The 18,523-nt window shown below is 48.9% G+C and overlaps 1 protein-coding gene across 2 annotated transcripts in view; it reads right to left on the reverse strand.

Moving 5' to 3' along the window:
- The window catches only part of LANCL2 (LanC like 2), a 54,058-nt gene extending 36,540 nt beyond the window's left edge, over window positions 1-17,518 (reverse strand). The window contains exon 1 of one of the 2 annotated variants that reach the window (XM_029062051.2): window positions 17,443-17,518. The gene's annotated coding sequence lies outside the window, so the exon portion shown is untranslated. Of the gene's footprint in view, window positions 1-17,140; window positions 17,296-17,442 lie in introns of those variants that run through there. The other variant, XM_029062050.2, reaches the window with a different exon arrangement.
- Between the last annotated feature and the right edge of the window lie 1,005 nt (window positions 17,519-18,523).

Below are 18,523 nucleotides of genomic sequence, written 5' to 3' on the forward strand. Positions count from 1 at the left end.
TAAAGCTATAATGGGAATATAAGGAGGGCGAATAAAAACTGTCTTGCCACCCGATAATCCAAAAACACACTCAGGATCCTGGAGCGCTTTCCTTTTGGGGGTTAGCTGTTGTGAAATGCTTCAGACAGATGGTAATTTTAAAATAATACTCTACTTGAAACTCTGGTACCAAATTGCTTAATGGCTAAGTTGGGAGGAGGAAGGGAGGATAATGTTTTTTTCTATAGTTTCTCTCTTCAAGGATTTGAAATTTCAATTTAAAGTTCTAAATTGAATACCAAGGGTCAGGAGATGGAGGTCTCTATGTCTTGATGCTTTCAGAGTTCTTTATTCTAGCCAAATGGGAAAACTTTAATTAAATCAAACTTACCCTATTTAGAAATTATTCCATCTCAGAACTAAGGAAAAAATTCTCAACATTGCTAACAATTGAATATTGATTTTTGAGAGTTTTTCTGCCCTTACTTTTGAATTAGTTTTGAATCATAATCCTGTTTGAAATGCTTTGGAAGTGACAGTCTAGGAAACAAGATTATAACCTCAGATGGGAACCAAGAAGCCCATTTGAAAATCCACTTTATAAATGACATGGGACTAATAACTTGTTATTCCTAGCAAAGACAAGTTTCCATCTTCACACCAAATTGTATTTCACAAAAGTTAATCAGTAGGCTATAAAAATAAAACCAATTTTGATGAATAAAATAATGAAGACTAGAACAGATTCCAGCTCCTCTCTGGGTATTTTCTCGGTATTGTGAACGACTCCCACTACATGGATTAGATTGATTAGAGAAGCAGCACGGCTTAGTGGAAAGAGGCCGGGCTTGGGAGTCAGAGGTCGTAGGTTCTATGCCCGGCTCCACCACTTGTTCCTTGTATGACTTGGGGCAAGCCACTTAACTTCTCTGTGCCTCAGTTACCTCATCCGTAAAATGGGGATTAAGACAGTGAGCCCTAATCTTGTATCTACCCTAGCGCTTAGAACAGTGCTTGGCACATAGTAAGCGCTTAACAAATACCATCATTATTATTATTATTATTGTCGTTGTTGACAAATCATCCAACCAGTGTCCAGGGGTGACCCAGTACCACCGGACTTTGAACAAAGCTGAGGAAGACGGACTGCAAGTAGGTGAGGAAGTGTATTTTCGCCAAGTTCCACTCTCCCTCTGACCCTCCCTCCATCTTCAGTTCTCTTAAAAGGTGTTTAATAGGTGCCATTTCAAGTACATTTATTCGGATTTTGTTTTCGTATTTTTATGTCAGAACTTTTCCCTTCTCAATTATCCCTTTTCTTCCCCCTTGGTCTTCTCGGGGGCTCTTTAATAATAATGATGGTATTTCTTAAGCACTTACAAGGTGCCAAGCACTGTTCTAAGCGATGAGCACTATTCTAAGAGCTGAGCACTGTTCTTTATTCCTCTTTCCAGGTCAGCATCATCGTTGGCCTCGCTCTACGCTAACCTTCCAGCTGAGTAAAAACAGCAACCACAACGACATTTAGGAAAACATATTCCAACAAAGGCTGCAAATGGGCTGCTTTTAGGGAACATGCACACTGAAGAAGCAGCGTGGCTCAGTGGAAAGAGCCCGGGCTTGGGGGTCAGAGATCATGGGTTCGAATCCCGGCTCTGCCGCTTGTCAGCTGTGTGACTGTGGGCAAGTCACTTAACTTCTCTGTGCCTCAGTGACCTCATCTGTAAAATGGGGATGAAGACTGTGAGCCTCACGTGGGACAACCCGATTACCCTGTGTCTACCCCAGCGCTTAGAACAGTGCTCTGCACATAGGAAGTGCTTAACAAATACCAAGATTATTATTAATACAATGAAAATACATGGCACGGTGGCTTTTAATTAAAGACATTTGGTGGCTCTATATTTCTCTTTCCTCTTTCCAGGTCAATACCAAAAAGGCCAATATACCTCTGTTCATCTATATTACATACAATAAGCTAAGGAAGCCATCTGGTCTGGGCACGCTCAGTAATACTAAAAAAGAGGCAGACGAACCCTAAAATCCACCAGGAAAAGAGCCTTGTCCTGTCCTTCCTAGCCTAACCCTTTCTGTGGGTTTCCTGGACCTGCCTCTATCCACAATCCGAATTGCCCAGGCCCCCAGCTGCATTCTTTTTTCTAAATCTACATTTGAAACAGTTTTTTCCTACAACGCCAACATGAAGGACTTTGTTGCTGCCGGCTCAGGACTAATTCAGGGAAAAGGAGCGTGGCTTAGTGGAAAGAGCCCGGATCTGGGAGCCGCAAATACTGGGTTCTAATCCCAGCTCCCTCATTTGTCTGCGGTGTGACCCTGGGCAAGTCGCTTAACAGCTCTATGCCTCAAGTTTTCTCATGTGTAAAATGGGTTTAAGACTGGGAGCCACATGTGGGACATGGACTCTGTCCAAACTGGTTAACTTGTATCTACCCCAGTGCTTAGTACAGTGCCTGCAAAATCCCATCTTTTTTTGGTAAGGGCATCAGACAGATCTGCTTGGCATGTGATAATCAGGACACGGGCAGCTCTCCTTGAGCAGAGGCTTCAGTAAATTTGGAAGACCATAAGAAAAATTTGAAAACAGTGACAGGTGCGAACACGTCTGTGTGGCAAAGATTTCACGCTCGGTATAGAATGGTGCTTGGGTCAGATTTAAGCCTTTTCAACCATATACACGTAAAGAGGATCTCACTTTTAAGAGAGTCATTTTCAAATTCGAAGATCAGACAACTCCTGCTAGACCTGATTCGACTTCATGAGGAAACAGCAGAAATTGATCATTTCTGAGAAAATGGGAGTGGAAAACAGGGACAAGCACAGGAAATCCATTTTGAGAGAGGCCTATGCACAGAGGAGACATGTGTGATCAATTTAAAATAGAATATTTGCTGGCACCATATCCTGTTGGAATCTACCTAAGAATCAAATCACTAGCCCAGTGAAAGGGAAGAAAGTGGATGAAGAAAAGGGATCAAACTTATCAAAGCTTATTAAAATCATTCCCTCCTACAGGCTTCCCTCAAATAACCTCTCGTTTCCCCTTCTGCATCACCCTTGGGCTTGGCTTTGTACCTTGTATACACCATCCCCTCAGCCCATATGTATATATCCACATTTTATTTTAATGTCTGTCTCCCCCTCCAGAGTGTGAACTCCTGGTGGCCAGGGAACAAGTCTACCAACTGCTTATATTGTATTCTCCCAAGTGCTTAGTACACCTTCAAAGCCTTATAAGGTCATATCTCTTCCAAGAGACCTGTCCCAATTAATCCCTCATAACCCCCCCCCCCCCACGGCCTCCTCTCCCTTCTGTGTCATCTATAAAATTGGATCTTTACTCTTAGGGAATTGACTATTTCATCTCCCCCTCAGCCCCACAGCACTTATGTACATTATTCATATTAATGTCTGAATCCCCCTGTAGACTGTAAGCTCATTGACAGGGAATGTGCCTACCAACTCTGTTGTACTGTATTTCCCCAAGCACTTAGTACAGTGCTCTGCACCTAGTAAGTGTTCAATAAATACCATTTGGATACAGTAAGCGCTCAATAACACCTCCAGTGGTTGCCTAACAACCTCCGCTCCAAACAAAAACTCCTCACTCTAGGCTTCGAGGCTCTCCATCACCTCGCCCCTTCCTACCTCTCCTCCCTTCTCTCTTTCCACCGCCCACCGGCACGCTCCGCTCCTCCGCCGCCCACCTCCTCGCCGTCCCTCGGTCTCGCCCGTCCCGCCGTCGACCCCCGGGCCGCGTCCTCCCGCGGTCCCGGAACGCCCTCCCTCCTCACCTCCGCCAAACTGATTTTCTTCCCCTCTTCAAAACCCTACTTAGAACTCACCTCCTCCAAGAGGCCTTCCCAGACTGAGCTCCCCTTCTCCCTCTACCGCCCCCCCCTTCACCTCTCCTCAGCTAAACCCTCTTTTCCCCCCATTTCCCCCTGTTCCTCCCCCTCTCCCTTCCCATCCCCTCGGCACTGTACTCGTCCGCTCGACTGTATATATTTTCATTACCCTATTTCTTTTGTTAATGAGATGAACATCGTTGCCATCGGTTTTTACGAGATGTTCTTCCCCTCGACTCTACTAATTGCCATCGTTCTCGTCTGCCCGTCTCCCCCGATTAGACCGGAAGCCCGTCAAAGGGCAGGGACTGTATCGGTTGCCGACTTGTTCATTCCAAGCGCTTAGTACAGTGCTCTGCACATAGTAAGCGCTCAATAAATACTATTGAATGAAAGTACGACTGAGTGATAAGATTCTTCTACATTTGTGAATTTATTATTCCTTCCATTCATTCATTCCTGCAATTGTATTTATTGAGTGCTTACTGCGTGCAGAGCACTGTACTAAGTGTTTGGAAGGTACAATTCAGCAGCCCAGATACAGACGATCCCTACCCAACAACAGGCTCACACTCTAGAAGGGGGGAGACAGACAACAAAACAAAACAAATAGGCATCAATAGCATCAAAATAGAGAAATAGAATTATAGATATATACACATCATTAATAAAGTAAATGGAATAACAAATATGTACAATATGTTCCACTACCATAACGAAGAAATTAAAATCCTGAGGAAGCTTAAAGCCTCCAAAGGGCTGCAATACCACTGCTAAGTGCCTCTATAGACTTTTACTTGCTAAAAATAGGCACGATTGAACCAAAAAAAAAAAAAATTCAGTGTTTCCTTTTCAAAGTCTCTTTCCAATTACATCTGAGTTTCCATGGGGACAGAGCTGAGTGGCCGTAGGCAAAGGAACTGTTAAAAAAGATTTCTTTAAAAATTTCAGGAGTTGATTCATAGTGCAAACAGCTGATTTACAATAGCTCCAGTCTGTAGTTTAAGTTGAGAAAGCTACTTGGGAGCACACATGCATTCAATAATAATAATTATAGTGTTTAACAAATCCTATAATTATCATAGTATTTTATTTGTTAAGCTCATACTATGTTCCAGGCACTGTACTAAGCGCTGGGGTGGATACAAGCAAATCGAGTTGGACACAGTCCCTGTCCCCCGTGGGGCTCGCATCTCTTTTACAGATGAGGTAACTGCGGCACAGAGAAGGGAAGTGTCCTGCCCAAGGACACAGAGCAGATAAACGGTGAAGCCTGGATTAGAACCCATGACCTGCTGACTCCCAGGCCTTGCTCTATCCACTATGCCATGCTGTTCCTCACCTCCTCCAAGAAGTCTTCCCTGACTAAGCTCTCCATCCTCTTCTCCCACTCCCTTCTGCGTTGCCCTAACTTATTTCCTTCATCCCTCCCATCCCCACAGCACATATGCATATATCTGTATATCTTTGTAATTTATTTATTTATGTGTGTTAAGGCCTGCCTCCCCTTCTAGACTATGAGCTTGTGGTGGACAGGGATTGTTTGTTGTTCTACTCCCAAGCGCTCAGTACAGTGCTTTACACACAGTAAGTACTCAAGAAATACAAGTGAATGAATTTACTTCTGTCATTGCAGCCTCATTGTCTTCTGCATCATCTTTGACCCCAAGAATGTCATAATTATAAAGAGTAAAATCCAATTCTAACATCCCAAGGGACGGACCATACCCATTCATTACTCCGAAAATTGTTTGGCTTTTTTTTTTAAATGGTACTGGTTAAGTGCTCACTAAGCACCAGGCGAGGTAGTAAGCACTGAGGTGGGCTCAAGATAATCGGGGTTGGCCAGAGTTCCTCACAGTCTTAACTCCCCATTCTGCAGACGAGGGAACTGAGGCACAGAGAGGTTAAGTGACTTGCCTAAGGCCACACAGCAAACAAGAGGCAGAACCCGGAGTAGGATCCAGGTCCACTGACTCCCAGGTTTGTACGCTCTCCACTGGACCACACTCTGTCTCATGAATGCCCACTGATATAAGATAGAACCAATGATACAATAATGCTCCTTTAATATTGGGCAAAATAGAGTCAGAACATTTACAAAGTTGTTTTACATAACAGTGAGTCATTCATTCAATAGTATTTACTGAGCGCTTACTATGTGCAGAGCACTGTACTAAGCGCTTGGAATGTGCAATTTGGCAACAGTTAGAGACAATCCCTGCCCAATGACGGGCTCACGGTCTAAACGGGGGAGACAGACAGAAAAGGAAAAGAGTCACCATCACCATTCTTCTTTCCTGCACACTAACTCCCTTATCCACATCCACCCTCTGACCCAAACTCAGACGATCACAGACGCTCACCCACAGAGTCATCCAGTTCACATGCGGCCACGTGAAGTGGCTACTTCCACACCAGAGCATTTGCCTGAACGGGTCAGTCCCTCCCTCTATTAAATTAGGATGATTTCGCTTTGGGAAAAAGAGGATGTTGCTTAGCCATCAAGGGCACGGTATATTCCTGCCTAACAGTCGCCGAGGCTGAATATAAACGCATACGTGCAAGAGGTAGCTAAAGGACCGATAAAAATCTTACTGTCTCTGCGGATTCATTCATTCATTATTGAGGGCTTACTATGTGCAGAGCATTGTACTAAGCGCTTGGAAAGTGCAAATCGGCAACAGATAGAGACAGTCCCTGCCCATTGACGGGCTTACGGTCTAATCCGGGGAGACGGGCAGACAAGAACAATGGCAATAAATAGAATCAAGGGGACGAACATCTCATTAAAACAATAGCAACAAACAGAATCAAGGTGATGTACATCTCATTAACAAAATAAATAGGGTAATAAAAATATATACAATTGAGCGGAGGAGCACGGTGCAGTGGGGAGGGGAAGGGGGAGGGGGAGGAGCGGAGGCAAAGCGGGGAAAAGAGGGTTTAGCTGAGGGGAGGTGAAAGGGGGGGGTAGAAGGGGAGCAGAGAGAGCAGAGGGAAAAAGGGAAGCTCAGTCTGGGAAGGCCTCTTGGAGGAGGTGAACCCTAAGTAGGGCTTTGAAGAGGGGAAGAGAAACACCCAAGATAGTGCTCTACACAATTAGGTCCTCAATAAAAAACTGTGATCATATTATCCAGTTGCCACTGTTTCCAAGCCAGGAGAGTGTGTAGAAGTAATCCCGGGGTCCTGAGAAAACATAGAGACTGCCAGCTTGTAAACTCCTTGTGTCTACCAACTCTGCTATATTGTACTCTCCCAAGCACTTAGTACAGCGCTCAATAAATACCACTGATGGAGTGATTGATCTCCTGGAGGAATCCTGCTTGGGCTTTCTCTATGTCTTTGTTTTACATAAAAGCGACGATAAAAGAGAGCAATTCTTTGTCCTCTTCTTCCTCTGGCACAATGGCTGAGGGAATCCTAAAGAGGCAAAGAGTAGAAGGGACCCTAGATCGGAGCCAGAGGGGGAGGTAGTCTTTGGGGAATAACAGCAGGAGCCTGGAGCCAATGACCATCCCGCTTTCGATGGGTTTATTGAGCGCTTACTGTGTGCGGAGCACCGTACTAACCACTTGGGAGAGCACAGCACAACAGAGTTGGTAGACGCGTTCTCTGCCCTCAACAAGCTTACAGTCTAGAGGGGGAGACGGGGTTAAAATAAATCGTGGCTCAGTGGCAAGAGCCCGGGCTTGGGGAGTCAGAGGTCACGGATTCGAATCCCGGCTCTGCCACTTGTCAGCTGTGTGACTGTGGGCAAGTCACTTCCCTTCTGTAAATCTCATCTGTAAAATGGGGATGAAGACTGTGAGCCTCACGTGGGACCACCTGATGACCCTGTATCTCCCCCGGCGCTCAGAAGAGTGCTCCGCACCTAGTAAGCGCTTAACAAATACCAACATTAGTATTATTAATAAATAAATTACGGGAATGCGTAGAAGTGCGCGGGGCTGAAGGTGGGTTGAAATGAAGAACAAACGACCCAAGTGCATTTCAGGTTTGGAAAAGGACGGCGGAGGAGGTGGAAGTCGACCTAAACGGTGGCGATACGCCACAACTTCGACTTCTGACATCTCCTGAGGTGACTCGGATACCGTGATATACGGTCAGAGATTTGGACCGTTTCTTCCAAATCATGTCTAATTTCAGCTAAAGACCGGATTTTGCAAGCAGTTAGTCATCCGTTTAACAGCTGAGAGAGCTGCATTCCAAAATGTGAAAGTCGCTTCTACATATGTTCACCAGTCACTTTTCATAACCTCCCTAGTAATGATATAAATGTAACGTTGTCAAAAATGTAGCTGGTAGAGAATCACGGCAGGGGACAAAAGGCCGTTCCGGAGTTGGTGGCATTTTGCACAGTGCTCGGAACATACAAAATGCTTAGTACGCCTCACGATTACCAGTCACAGAAAACTAATGTAGACGGAGAGCAGGCATTTTGGTTAGAAGCTGAAAATGCATTTTACTGGTGCTTTCGCTTAAACCGTATTCCACCAACGGTCCACGGGAAAGAAAAGGATAATCGGAATAAAGCCGATTGCAGGAAAGTCTTGATTCGCATCCTCTGGCATCACTATTAACAAACCAACTCACCCACATCTGGCTGGAATGTGAGGTCAGTACAGACGAACCTTTTAAATTTTCGGACTTCAGCCAGTAATTTCCATTCCCTCTTGCTCTTTGCTAAGTTATCTTCTGGCAGAAACGACGATCACACAAAGACATCCTAACTTAATTCGCACATGGCAATGAACTTTGAAAGCCACATTTCCACACCGGGGTAAAATCTCACCATCGACAGCACCCTCTTGACAACCCAAAGATAACTCTATCTGCAGTAGATGCGTTTGCACTATACTCCTCACATTTCAAAGGTGTTGACAACCTTAACTTACTACCACAGAAAGCATAATTCACCTTTAAAAAGAGCAGAGTCTTTATTCCAAAACAAACTCTGACTTGAGTGAAAAATGTGGTCCACCACAATGGAAAATTACATTTACATTTTTCCAGTGGGGAAAAAACTAAGGATTAGGTCCCAAAATTCCAAGAGGAAGCATATCCATCTCCACCAGGCTTTGTTAAAACTCACCATATAAAAGGATAGAGTATTCCCTGGATCCTGGGATTCAAATACGAGTAATGGTTCTAAAACTCGAACTGTCTACAGAAACATTTCTTTGAAGAAAATAAAAACCACAAACATTTAGTTGACTTCCGGCTACCGTTACTGCCAGTCGATGATAGGGGGAAAAAAAGACGTATTCCTTGGGACCGAGATTTGGCCAAAGACAAGCCTGTCTCTATTCCTGAGAATTCCAGTGCCAGATGTTAACCCAGGCTGACCATTTATCTGATTTCACGGTCCGGTTTTCAGTCGATCTGTCCCCTGTCTGCTACGGATAAGGAACCGGTTGCCTACGTGCCTCATATTTCAATTTTAACCGGCCGGCTCTCCTCCACCTCAGGTCCCGCTGACAAGTTCCGCGGCTTGTGAGAGGCACCCGAAAACGCAGGGACCTGGGAGGGCGAGGCAATAGTTTAGGAGCCGAATGGGGGAATCCAGGAGAAAGGCTCTATTCGTTCAATAGCATTTATCGAGCGCTTACTATGCGCAGAGCACTGTACTAAGCGCTTGGAATGTACAAATCGGCAACAGATAGAGACAGTCCCTGCCCTTCGACGGGCTTACAGTCTAATCGATAATAATGTCGGTATTCGTTAAGCGCTTACTAAGTGCAGAGCACTGTTCTAAGCGCTGGGGGAGATACGGGGTCATCGGGTTGTCCCACGCGAGGCTCACAGTTAATCCCCATTTTACAGAAGAGGTAACTGAGGCACAGGGAAGTTAAGTGACTTGCCCACGGTCACAGAGCTGACAAGTGGCAGAGTCGGCATTCGAACCCACGATCTCTGACGCCTCTGACTCTAGTTTCAGAGGACCTCGGATGGGCTTTCACTCAACAGGTGCGGAGGACTTGGTTATGCTATCCCACGATGTCGCTTGCATCTCTCCATGTCCCTGTTCTGAATTAGTAATGGCCACCGGGAGAAAACTTTCAGATTTAAAGTTATGTACTTTGTGAATAAGTCAATCAGTCAGCAGTATTTACTGAGTGCTTACTCTACTCAGAACACTGAACTAGGCACTTGGGAGAGTACAACAGGGTTAGCAGACATGACCCCCTGCCCTCGAGGAGCTTACAAACTAGAGAGGTCGGGGGGGCTGGGGGCAAGACACTAAATAAAATACAGGAAAGGGAGAAGCGACGGATGCCATTTTGAAGGTAACTCTTCCCTTAAAATAGTCAGATGCTGCATCTCAAAGGGATTATGAGTCACCTGCTAGAACACCCAAATGTAACTGTGCCCAAGTTTTATATTTGGTTTCGGTGATGCTGTGCTTTTGCCTAAGTTCCAGGCATTTTAAAATATTTCAAATGAAATTTTCAAGTTTTAGGAAATGTGCCAGACCAAGCAATCCTGTTCACCTAGAAAGTTCCTCATTAAACATCAAACTCCCTGAGAACAGGGGGTCATGTTTTTTTACTTAAAGTCCTCATCACTCTAGGACTCCATTCATAGTAGGTGTCCAGTAAAGGTCTGTCTCAATCAATGGTATTTATTGAGAGCTGACTTTCATTCATTCCATCGTATTTATTGAGCGCTGTGTGCAAAGCACTGTTCTAAGCCCTTGGGCCCTTGTTCTAATTCTCTTCCCTTCAAATCCCTACTTAAAGCTCACCTCCTCCAAGAGGCCTTCCCAGACTGAGCTCCCCCCTTTTTCCCTCTGCTCCCTCTACCCCCCCTTCCCCTCTCCGCAGCTAAACCCTCTTCTCCCCCCTTTCCCTCTCCTCCTCCCCCTCTCCCGTCCCACCCCCTCAGCACTGTACTCGTCCGCTCGACTGTAAATATCTTCATCACCCTATTTATTTTGCTTAATGAGATGTACATCACCCTGATTCTATTTGCCATTGTTTTTATGAGATGTTCTTCCCCTCGACTCTATTTACTGCCACTGTTCTCGTCTGTCCGTCTCCCCCGATTAGACCGTAAGCCCGTCAAAGGGCAGGAACTGTCTCTATCTGTTACCGATTTGTCCATTCCAAGCGCTTAGTACAGTGCTCTGCACATAGGAAGCGCTCAATAAATACTATTGAATGAATGAATGAACAGAATTAGCAGACACGCTCTGCCCGTAATGAGGTACAGTCCAGAGGAGTGGCGGAGTTAGGATTAGAACCCGGATCCTTCTGACTTCCAGGCCTATGCTCTATCCACTAGGCCATGCTGCTTCTCAGTCTCCTAGACTGTAAGCTCCTTGAGGCCAGGGATCATATACTGTATATATTTTCATCACCCTATTTATTTTGTTAATGAAATGTACATCGCCTCGATTCTATTTAGTCGCCATTGTTTTTACGAGATGTTCTTCCCCTCGACTCTGTTTATCGCCATCGTTCTCGTCTGTCCGTCTCCCCGGATTAGACCGTAAGCCCGTCAAACGGCAGGGACCGTCTCTATCTGTTGCCGACTTGTTCATTCCAAGCGCTTAGTACAGTGCTCTGCACATAGTAAGCGCTCAATAAATACTACTGAATGAATGAATGACTCTTCGTATTATATTCTCCCGAATGCTTAGTACAGCGACTTTATGCCCGGTGTTATAACTTTCCAGCCTTCCTCCTCCTCAGTGGCTACCACCAAGTGGCTCCCGCATTCACAGAGACCTGGGAAGGCAAAGCCAGGCCCAGTAAGTGCTCAGTAAGTATCTCTGATTAATCGAAGGCCACTCCGGCTAACGGTGACACAGACCCAATGTATGTAAATTTCATCTGAAATATTTTAAAATGCCTGGAACTTCGGATGCCTTCAGGTAGGCCCCTCAGATCACACTTCCCGTCCATCGTCTTCATCGGTATTTACTTAATGCCTACTGTCAGCAGACTACTGGCTAGGCACTTAAAAACAGCAACGAAGGGGCCCATCTTGACCTTGAGGCCCTTATTCTAATGGCATCTAATTAGATTAGATAAAATTAGATTCTAACGGAATCTAATCTCCACTGTCGAACTCTCTTCCCTTGAGGATCTAGGCCGAGGAGTGAAAAATCTAAACCCTTTCCACAGTCCTCTATTTATAGCGGCCCTGCTAATAAAGTTAAGCGTAAGTGTATTTTTGAAGCTGCAGAAAAAACCTTCTTTTCCCAAAAGATTGGGATATTTATTGCCTGCTGGGTGCAGAAAGCGCTGTATTAAGATGTTGGAAGGGGACAATCCAACACAACGGAGTTCCCTGCCCACAAAGAACAAAGTCAGGAGGGTTCCAATCCCGGCTGCGCCACTTGCCCGCTGTGTGACCTCGGGCCAGTCGCTTCACTGTGCCTCAGTTACCTCCTCTGCAAAATGGGGATTGAGACGGTGAGCCCCACGTGGGACGGGGACCGTGTCTGACCCGATCTGCTCGTCTCCACCCCGTTCACTGTCCGGGAAGAGGAACCGTGACCCGTGTCTACTTAGCTTATTCAGTCACCCTGACTCTATTCAAGCACTCAGTACAGCGCTCTGCACACAGTAAGCGCTCAGTAAATATGACTGAATGAATGACACATCGTAACACTTAGCAAATACCATAATTACTATTATTATCAAGAGCCCCACGTAGGACTGGGATTGTGTCCAACCCGATCAGCTTGCACCCACCTCACTGCTTAGTCCAGTGCTTGGCACAGAGTGAGCACTTAAATACCATAATTTATTATGATGATTATCACGAGCCCCACATGGGATAAGGGTCCGCGTCTAATCCGATTGGCTTGTGGCCACCCCAGTGCTTGGTCCAGTGCCTGCCACATAGCACCGTTATCATCATCATTATTGGATATCATTATTATCATTATCGGAGAAGCAGCGTGGCTCCGTGGAAAGAGCCCGGGCTTTGGAGTCAGGGGTCATGAGTTCGAATCCCGGCTCTGCCACTTGTCCGCTGTGTGCCTGTGGGCGAGTCACTTCACTTCTCTGCGCCTCAGTGACCTCATCTGTAAAATGGGGATGAAGACTGTGAGCCCCACGTGGGACAACCTGATTTCCCCTGTGTCTACCCCAGCGCTCAGAACAGTGCTCTGCACATAGTAAGCGCTTAACAAATACCAACATTATTATCATTATTATCATCTTTAGCAGCATGGCTTAGTGGAAAGCGCACGGGCGTGGAAGTCAGAGATCATGGGTTCTAATCCCGACTCCGCCACTCGTCAGCTTTGTGACTTTGGGAAAGTCACCTAACGTCTCTGTGCCTCAGTGACCTCATCTGTAAAACGGGATTAAGACCGTGAGCCCCACGTGGGACAACCCGATGACTCTGTATCTCCCCCAGGGCTTAGAACAGTGCTTGGCCCATAGTAAGCGGAATAACTGTGTATATTCTCATTACCCTATTTATTTTGTTAATGAAATGTACATCACCTTGATTCTATTTATTTGCTATTGTTTTAACGAGATGTTCATCCCCTCGATTCTATTTATCGCTATTGTTCTCGTCTGTCCGTCTCCCCCGATTAGACCGTGAGCCCGTCAAAGGGCAGGGCCTGTCTCTATCTCTTACCGATTTGTCCATTCCAAGCGCTTAGTACAGTGCTCTGCACACAGTAAGCGCTCAATAAATACTACTGAATGAATGAATAAGCGGAAGCGGTGTGGCTTAGTAGCGAGAGCCCCGGCTTGGGAGTGGGAGGGCGCGGGTTCTAATCCCAGCTCCCTTGTCTGCCGTGTGACCTTGGGGGAGCCAACTCACTTCCCCGTCCCTCGGTCACCTCACCTGTAAAATGAGGGTTAAGACTGTGAGCGCCACGTGGGACGACCTGCTTACCTTGTGTCTCCCCCAGCGCTTAGGACAGTGCTGGGCACATAGTAAGAAAAATGCCGGCATTATTATTGTTATTATTACTGCTATCTGGGCTGGGTCAGGCCGGCCGCTGCCCATCACCCTGCGGGGAGCCGTCGACCCCGGCCCACGTCCTCCCGCGGTCCCGGAACGCCCTCCCTCCTCACCTCCGCCAAACTTAACTCTCTTCCCCTCTTCAAAGCCCTGCTGAGAGCTCACCTCCTCCAGGAGGCCTTCCCAGACTGAGCCCCCCCTTTCCCTCTGCTCCTCCTCCCCTCCCCATTCCCCCTTCCCCTCCGCACTGTGCATTATTCATTACCCTATTCATTTTGTTAATGAGGTGTATATCTCCACGATTCTACTTATCTTGATGACGCTGTCTCGTTTTTGTTTCGTTCTGTTTCGCTTCCCTGTCCGTCTCCCCCGTTTAGACTGTGAGCCCATCATTGGGCAGGGATGGTCTCTATCTGTTGCCAAACTGTACACTCCAAGCGCTTCGTACAGCGCTCTGCACACACGGAGTGCTCGGTAAATACTGCTGAATGAATGAATGAATGTTGTCTTGTTTTTCTTTTGTTGTGTTTTGCTTTGCCGTCTGTCTCCCCCATTTAGACCGTGAGCCCATCACGGGGCGGGGACGGTCTCTCTCTGTTGCCCAATTATACATTCGAAGCGCCTAGTACAGCGCTCTGCACACAGTAAGCGCTCAATAAATACTATTGAATGAATGAATGAGTGCTGTCTTGTCTTTCTTTTGTTATGTTTTGCTTTGCCGTCTGTCTCCCCCATTTAGACCGTGAGCCTGTCGTGGGGCAGGGATGGTCTTTATCTGTTGCCAAATGGTACATTCCGAGCGCTTCGTACAGCGCTCTGCACACAGTGAGTGCCTAATAAATACTACTGAATGAATGAATGAATGTGGCTCGTTTTTCTTTTGTTCTGCTTTGCTGTCTATCTACCCCGTTTAGATCATAAGCCCATCATGGGGTAGCGATGGTCTTTCTCTGTTGTCCAGTTGTACATTCAAAGCGCCTAGTACAGCGCTCTGCACACAGTGAGCGCTCAGTAAATCTCAGTGAAAAGAGCCCGGGCTTGGGAGTCAGAGGTCATGGGTTTGAATCCCAGCTCGGCCACTTGTCAGCTGTTTGACTGTGGGCAAGTCACTTCACTTCTCTGTGCCTCAGAGACCACATCTGTAAAATGGGAATTAACTGTGAGCCTCACATGGGACCACCTGATGACCCTGTGTCTCCCCCTGCGCTTAGAACAGTGCTCTGCACATAGTAAGCACTTAACAAATACCAATATTATTAACTTCTCTGGGCCTCAGTCCCCTCATCTGTAAAATGGGATGAAGACTGTGAGCCTGCCGTGGGACAATCTGATGACCCTGTGTCTCCCCCAGCGCTCAGAACAGTGCTCTGCATATAATAAGCGTTTAACAAATACCAACATTATTATTATTACCACTGAATGAATGAATGAATGGGGGGTGGGCTGGCGCCATTGAGTGACTGACTGAATGACTGGGGGGGGCCCTGGTGCCACTGAATGAATGAATGAAGGCAGGGGGAGGCTGGTGCCACTGAGCGAACGAATGAATGAAGGAGGGGACTGGTGCCACTGAATGAATGAATGAAGGCAGGGGGAGGCTGGTGCCACTGAGTGAATGAATGAATGAAGGAGGGGACTGGTGCCACTGGGTGAATGAATGAATGGGGGGGGGTGCCTGGTGCCACTGAGCGAATGAATGACTAGAGGGGGCTGGCGCCACTGAGCGAATGAATGAATGAGTGGGGGGGGCTTAGTGCCACTGAGCGAATGAATGAATGACTGGGGGGGGTCTGGTGCCACTGAGCGAATGAATGAATGGAGGGGGCCCTGGTGCCACTGAGTGAAAGAATGACTGGGGAGGGTCTGGCGCCACTGAGCGAATGAATGAATGACTGGGGGGGGGGGGCTGGCGCCACTGAGTGAATGAATGAATAGGGGGCCTGGCACCACTGAGTGAATGAATGACTAGAGGGAGGGCCCTGGCGCCACGGAGCGAATGAATGAATGACTGGGGGGGGGGGCTGGCGTCACTGAGTGAATGAATGAATGGGGGCCTGGCACCACTGAGTGAATGAATGACTAGAGGGAGGGCCCTGGCGCCACGGAGCGAATGAATGAATGAATAGGGGGCCTGGCGCCCCCGAGTGAATGAATGAATGACGGGGGGGTGTGGCGCTACCGAGCGAATGAATGAATGAATAGGGGGCCTGGCGCCCCCAGTGAATGAATGAATGACGGGGGGGTGTGGCGCTACCGAGCGAATGAATGAATGAATAGGGGGCCTGGTGCCACTGAGTGAATGAATGAATGACTAGAGGAAGGGCCCCGGCGCCACCGAGCGAATGAATGAATGAATAGGGGGCCTGGCGCCCCCGAGTGAATGAATGGCTAAAGGGAGGGCCCCGGTGCCACCGAGCGAACGAATGAATGGCCGAGAGGCGGGGCTGGGGGGGCGGGGCCCGCGTTGCTAGGCGACGGTGGCGTGACGGGCGTGACGGGCGGGGGGGGCGGGGCCCCAGACTGACCTTCCGCTGTGCCAGGAAAGGGAGGCCCAGGGAGCCGGCGGGGGGGCGATGGGCGGGGGGCTCGGCGGCGGCGGCGGCGGCAGCGGCGGCGGAGTCGGAGTCGGCGTCGGCCAGGGCGGCGGCCTCGTAGTCCGGGAAGGGGTTGGGGAAGGCCCGCTCCTCCATGGCCGCCTCCCCGCCCAGCTGCAGCTTCAGCCTCTTGGACATGGCCTCGCCCATCGCCCCGCCCCCCCCCCCCCCCGGGCCGCCCGCCCGCCCGCCGCGCTACGGGCCGCCGCCGGGGACACCACGCCTCCCCGACGGCCGCAACGCGCGCCTCCCGCTCCTCCTCCTCCTGCTGCCGCCGCCGCCGCCGCCGCCGCCCGGAAGACCCCCGGGCTCCTAAAGAGGAGGGACAGCCGAGCTCCTCTTAGCGGCCTGCCCCTCTGTCCGCGCTGGAGCCGAGCCCGGGCAGCGGCATGGATCGTGCAGCGGCATGCAGCGTGCAGCATCCCGGACCGTGCAGCGTGCACCGTGCAGCGTCCCGGACCGTGCAGCATGCACCGTGCAGCATGCACCGTGCAGCGTCATGTGGCGTGCAGCAGCCTGGATCGTGCGGCACCATGTGTCGGGCAACCGACCCCGCGCGGCACCGCGGATCGTGCAGCCTGCACCTGGCAGCCTCCCGGATCGTGCCCCAGATCCGTCCGTTCCAAGCGCTTGGGCCAGTGCCCCGCACATAGCCAGCGCTCAATAAATACTGTTGAAGGAAGGAATGTGTCGCGCACCGTGCGGCATGCCCCGTGCATCCCCTCCCTCCCTCCCTCCTCCCTCCGGCCGCCCCGACCCAACTTTGCCAACCGCAGCCCTGGCTCTCCGGCGCTCCTTCCTCCTGCTCGCCCTTCGCCCGTGCAGCGCTCAGTGTGGGAGCGGAGACACACGCCCCCCGCTCTACATTAATGTGACGGACGGGTGTGTGTGTGTGTGTGTGTGTCTGTGTGTGCGAGACTGTGTGTGTGACTGTGTGTGTGTGTCCCGCCCCATCCCCGGGACCCTCCAGCCCATCCTCCCCCTCCATCCCTCCTCCACGCTCCTCCCCTCGCCCTGGACATCAAAGAGGAGGCAGCTCCGGGAAAAAGCCACCCCTCACACACCTCCCAAAACGGGTGGCCGAAACCATTCGCTCAGTCGTCTTTTACGGAGCCCTCCCTCGGCCGCAGAGCACTGCGCTAAGCGCTCGGGAGAGTCCCCTCCGACCGTAAACAGTCACCTTCCCACGAGGGACCGGGGACGGGAGGGAGACAGCCGTTAACGGACATAAATGCATTTCGAAGGTTGCCCCGATCCTGGCATGGGTTGGGGAGGAAGAGGAGCTGGACTTCAGTTTGCTTCTGTGCATCTCAACGCTTAGTACAGGGCTTGGCACATGGTAGGCCCTCGACAGATACCACCGTTACCGTTATCGTTAACTCACGGACCCCTGATGCGTTGCCCCACCACGATGGTGACCTCCCCGCTCAGCCCCCCCGGTGCCTTCGTTGATATTCGGCTTCCATTCGTGCTCCAGCTCGGGGATTGCGATCTAGCCGTAGCTCTACGGTTGGAAATTCACGCTTCTTCATTTTAGAAAGCTACGGGCACAGGCGTAACCAAGAAGGGTCACGGTATGCTCGATGCTCAGCTCTCCCGCCGGACAAACCCGTTAGGCCCCTGCTTTTCTATTGCCTGAATCGCAGGACGGTCATTTTTGTTATTATTAGTCCTTGGGGTTCGCTCCCTTCCTTGGGTCACGTTCATTTCTGGCGTCTTTGTTCCTCTAATCTGGCGTCAGGAGAAACGGTGTGTTTTCGCAGGTCCCGACGAATGGCCTTTTTCAAGAAGGGGTTTCCGCTAACGATCGGCCTTCCCCATTTCATCTTCTACGCTCAACCTCTAAGTGTAGCGGATTTTCATCTCGCTTCAAATACTCGGTATTCAAAATGGAATCGGAAATACCGCCCTAGTTTTCTGTACTTCCCCTTCTGGTCAAGACTTTTGTTGTTTATTATTTGATGCTTGGAGCGGCGATTCAGTCAAGTCTGTCCTCTCCCACTATCGTTATTGTTGCTATAGACCGTAAGCCCGTCAAAGGGCAGGGACCGTCTCTATCTGTTACCGCTTTGTATATTCCAAGCGCTTAATACAGTGCTCTGCACAGAGTAAGCGCTCAGTAAATACTATTGAATGAATGAATTA

Source organism: Ornithorhynchus anatinus, chromosome 4 (assembly GCF_004115215.2).
Source record: "Ornithorhynchus anatinus isolate Pmale09 chromosome 4, mOrnAna1.pri.v4, whole genome shotgun sequence".
Lineage (NCBI taxonomy): Eukaryota > Metazoa > Chordata > Mammalia > Monotremata > Ornithorhynchidae > Ornithorhynchus > Ornithorhynchus anatinus.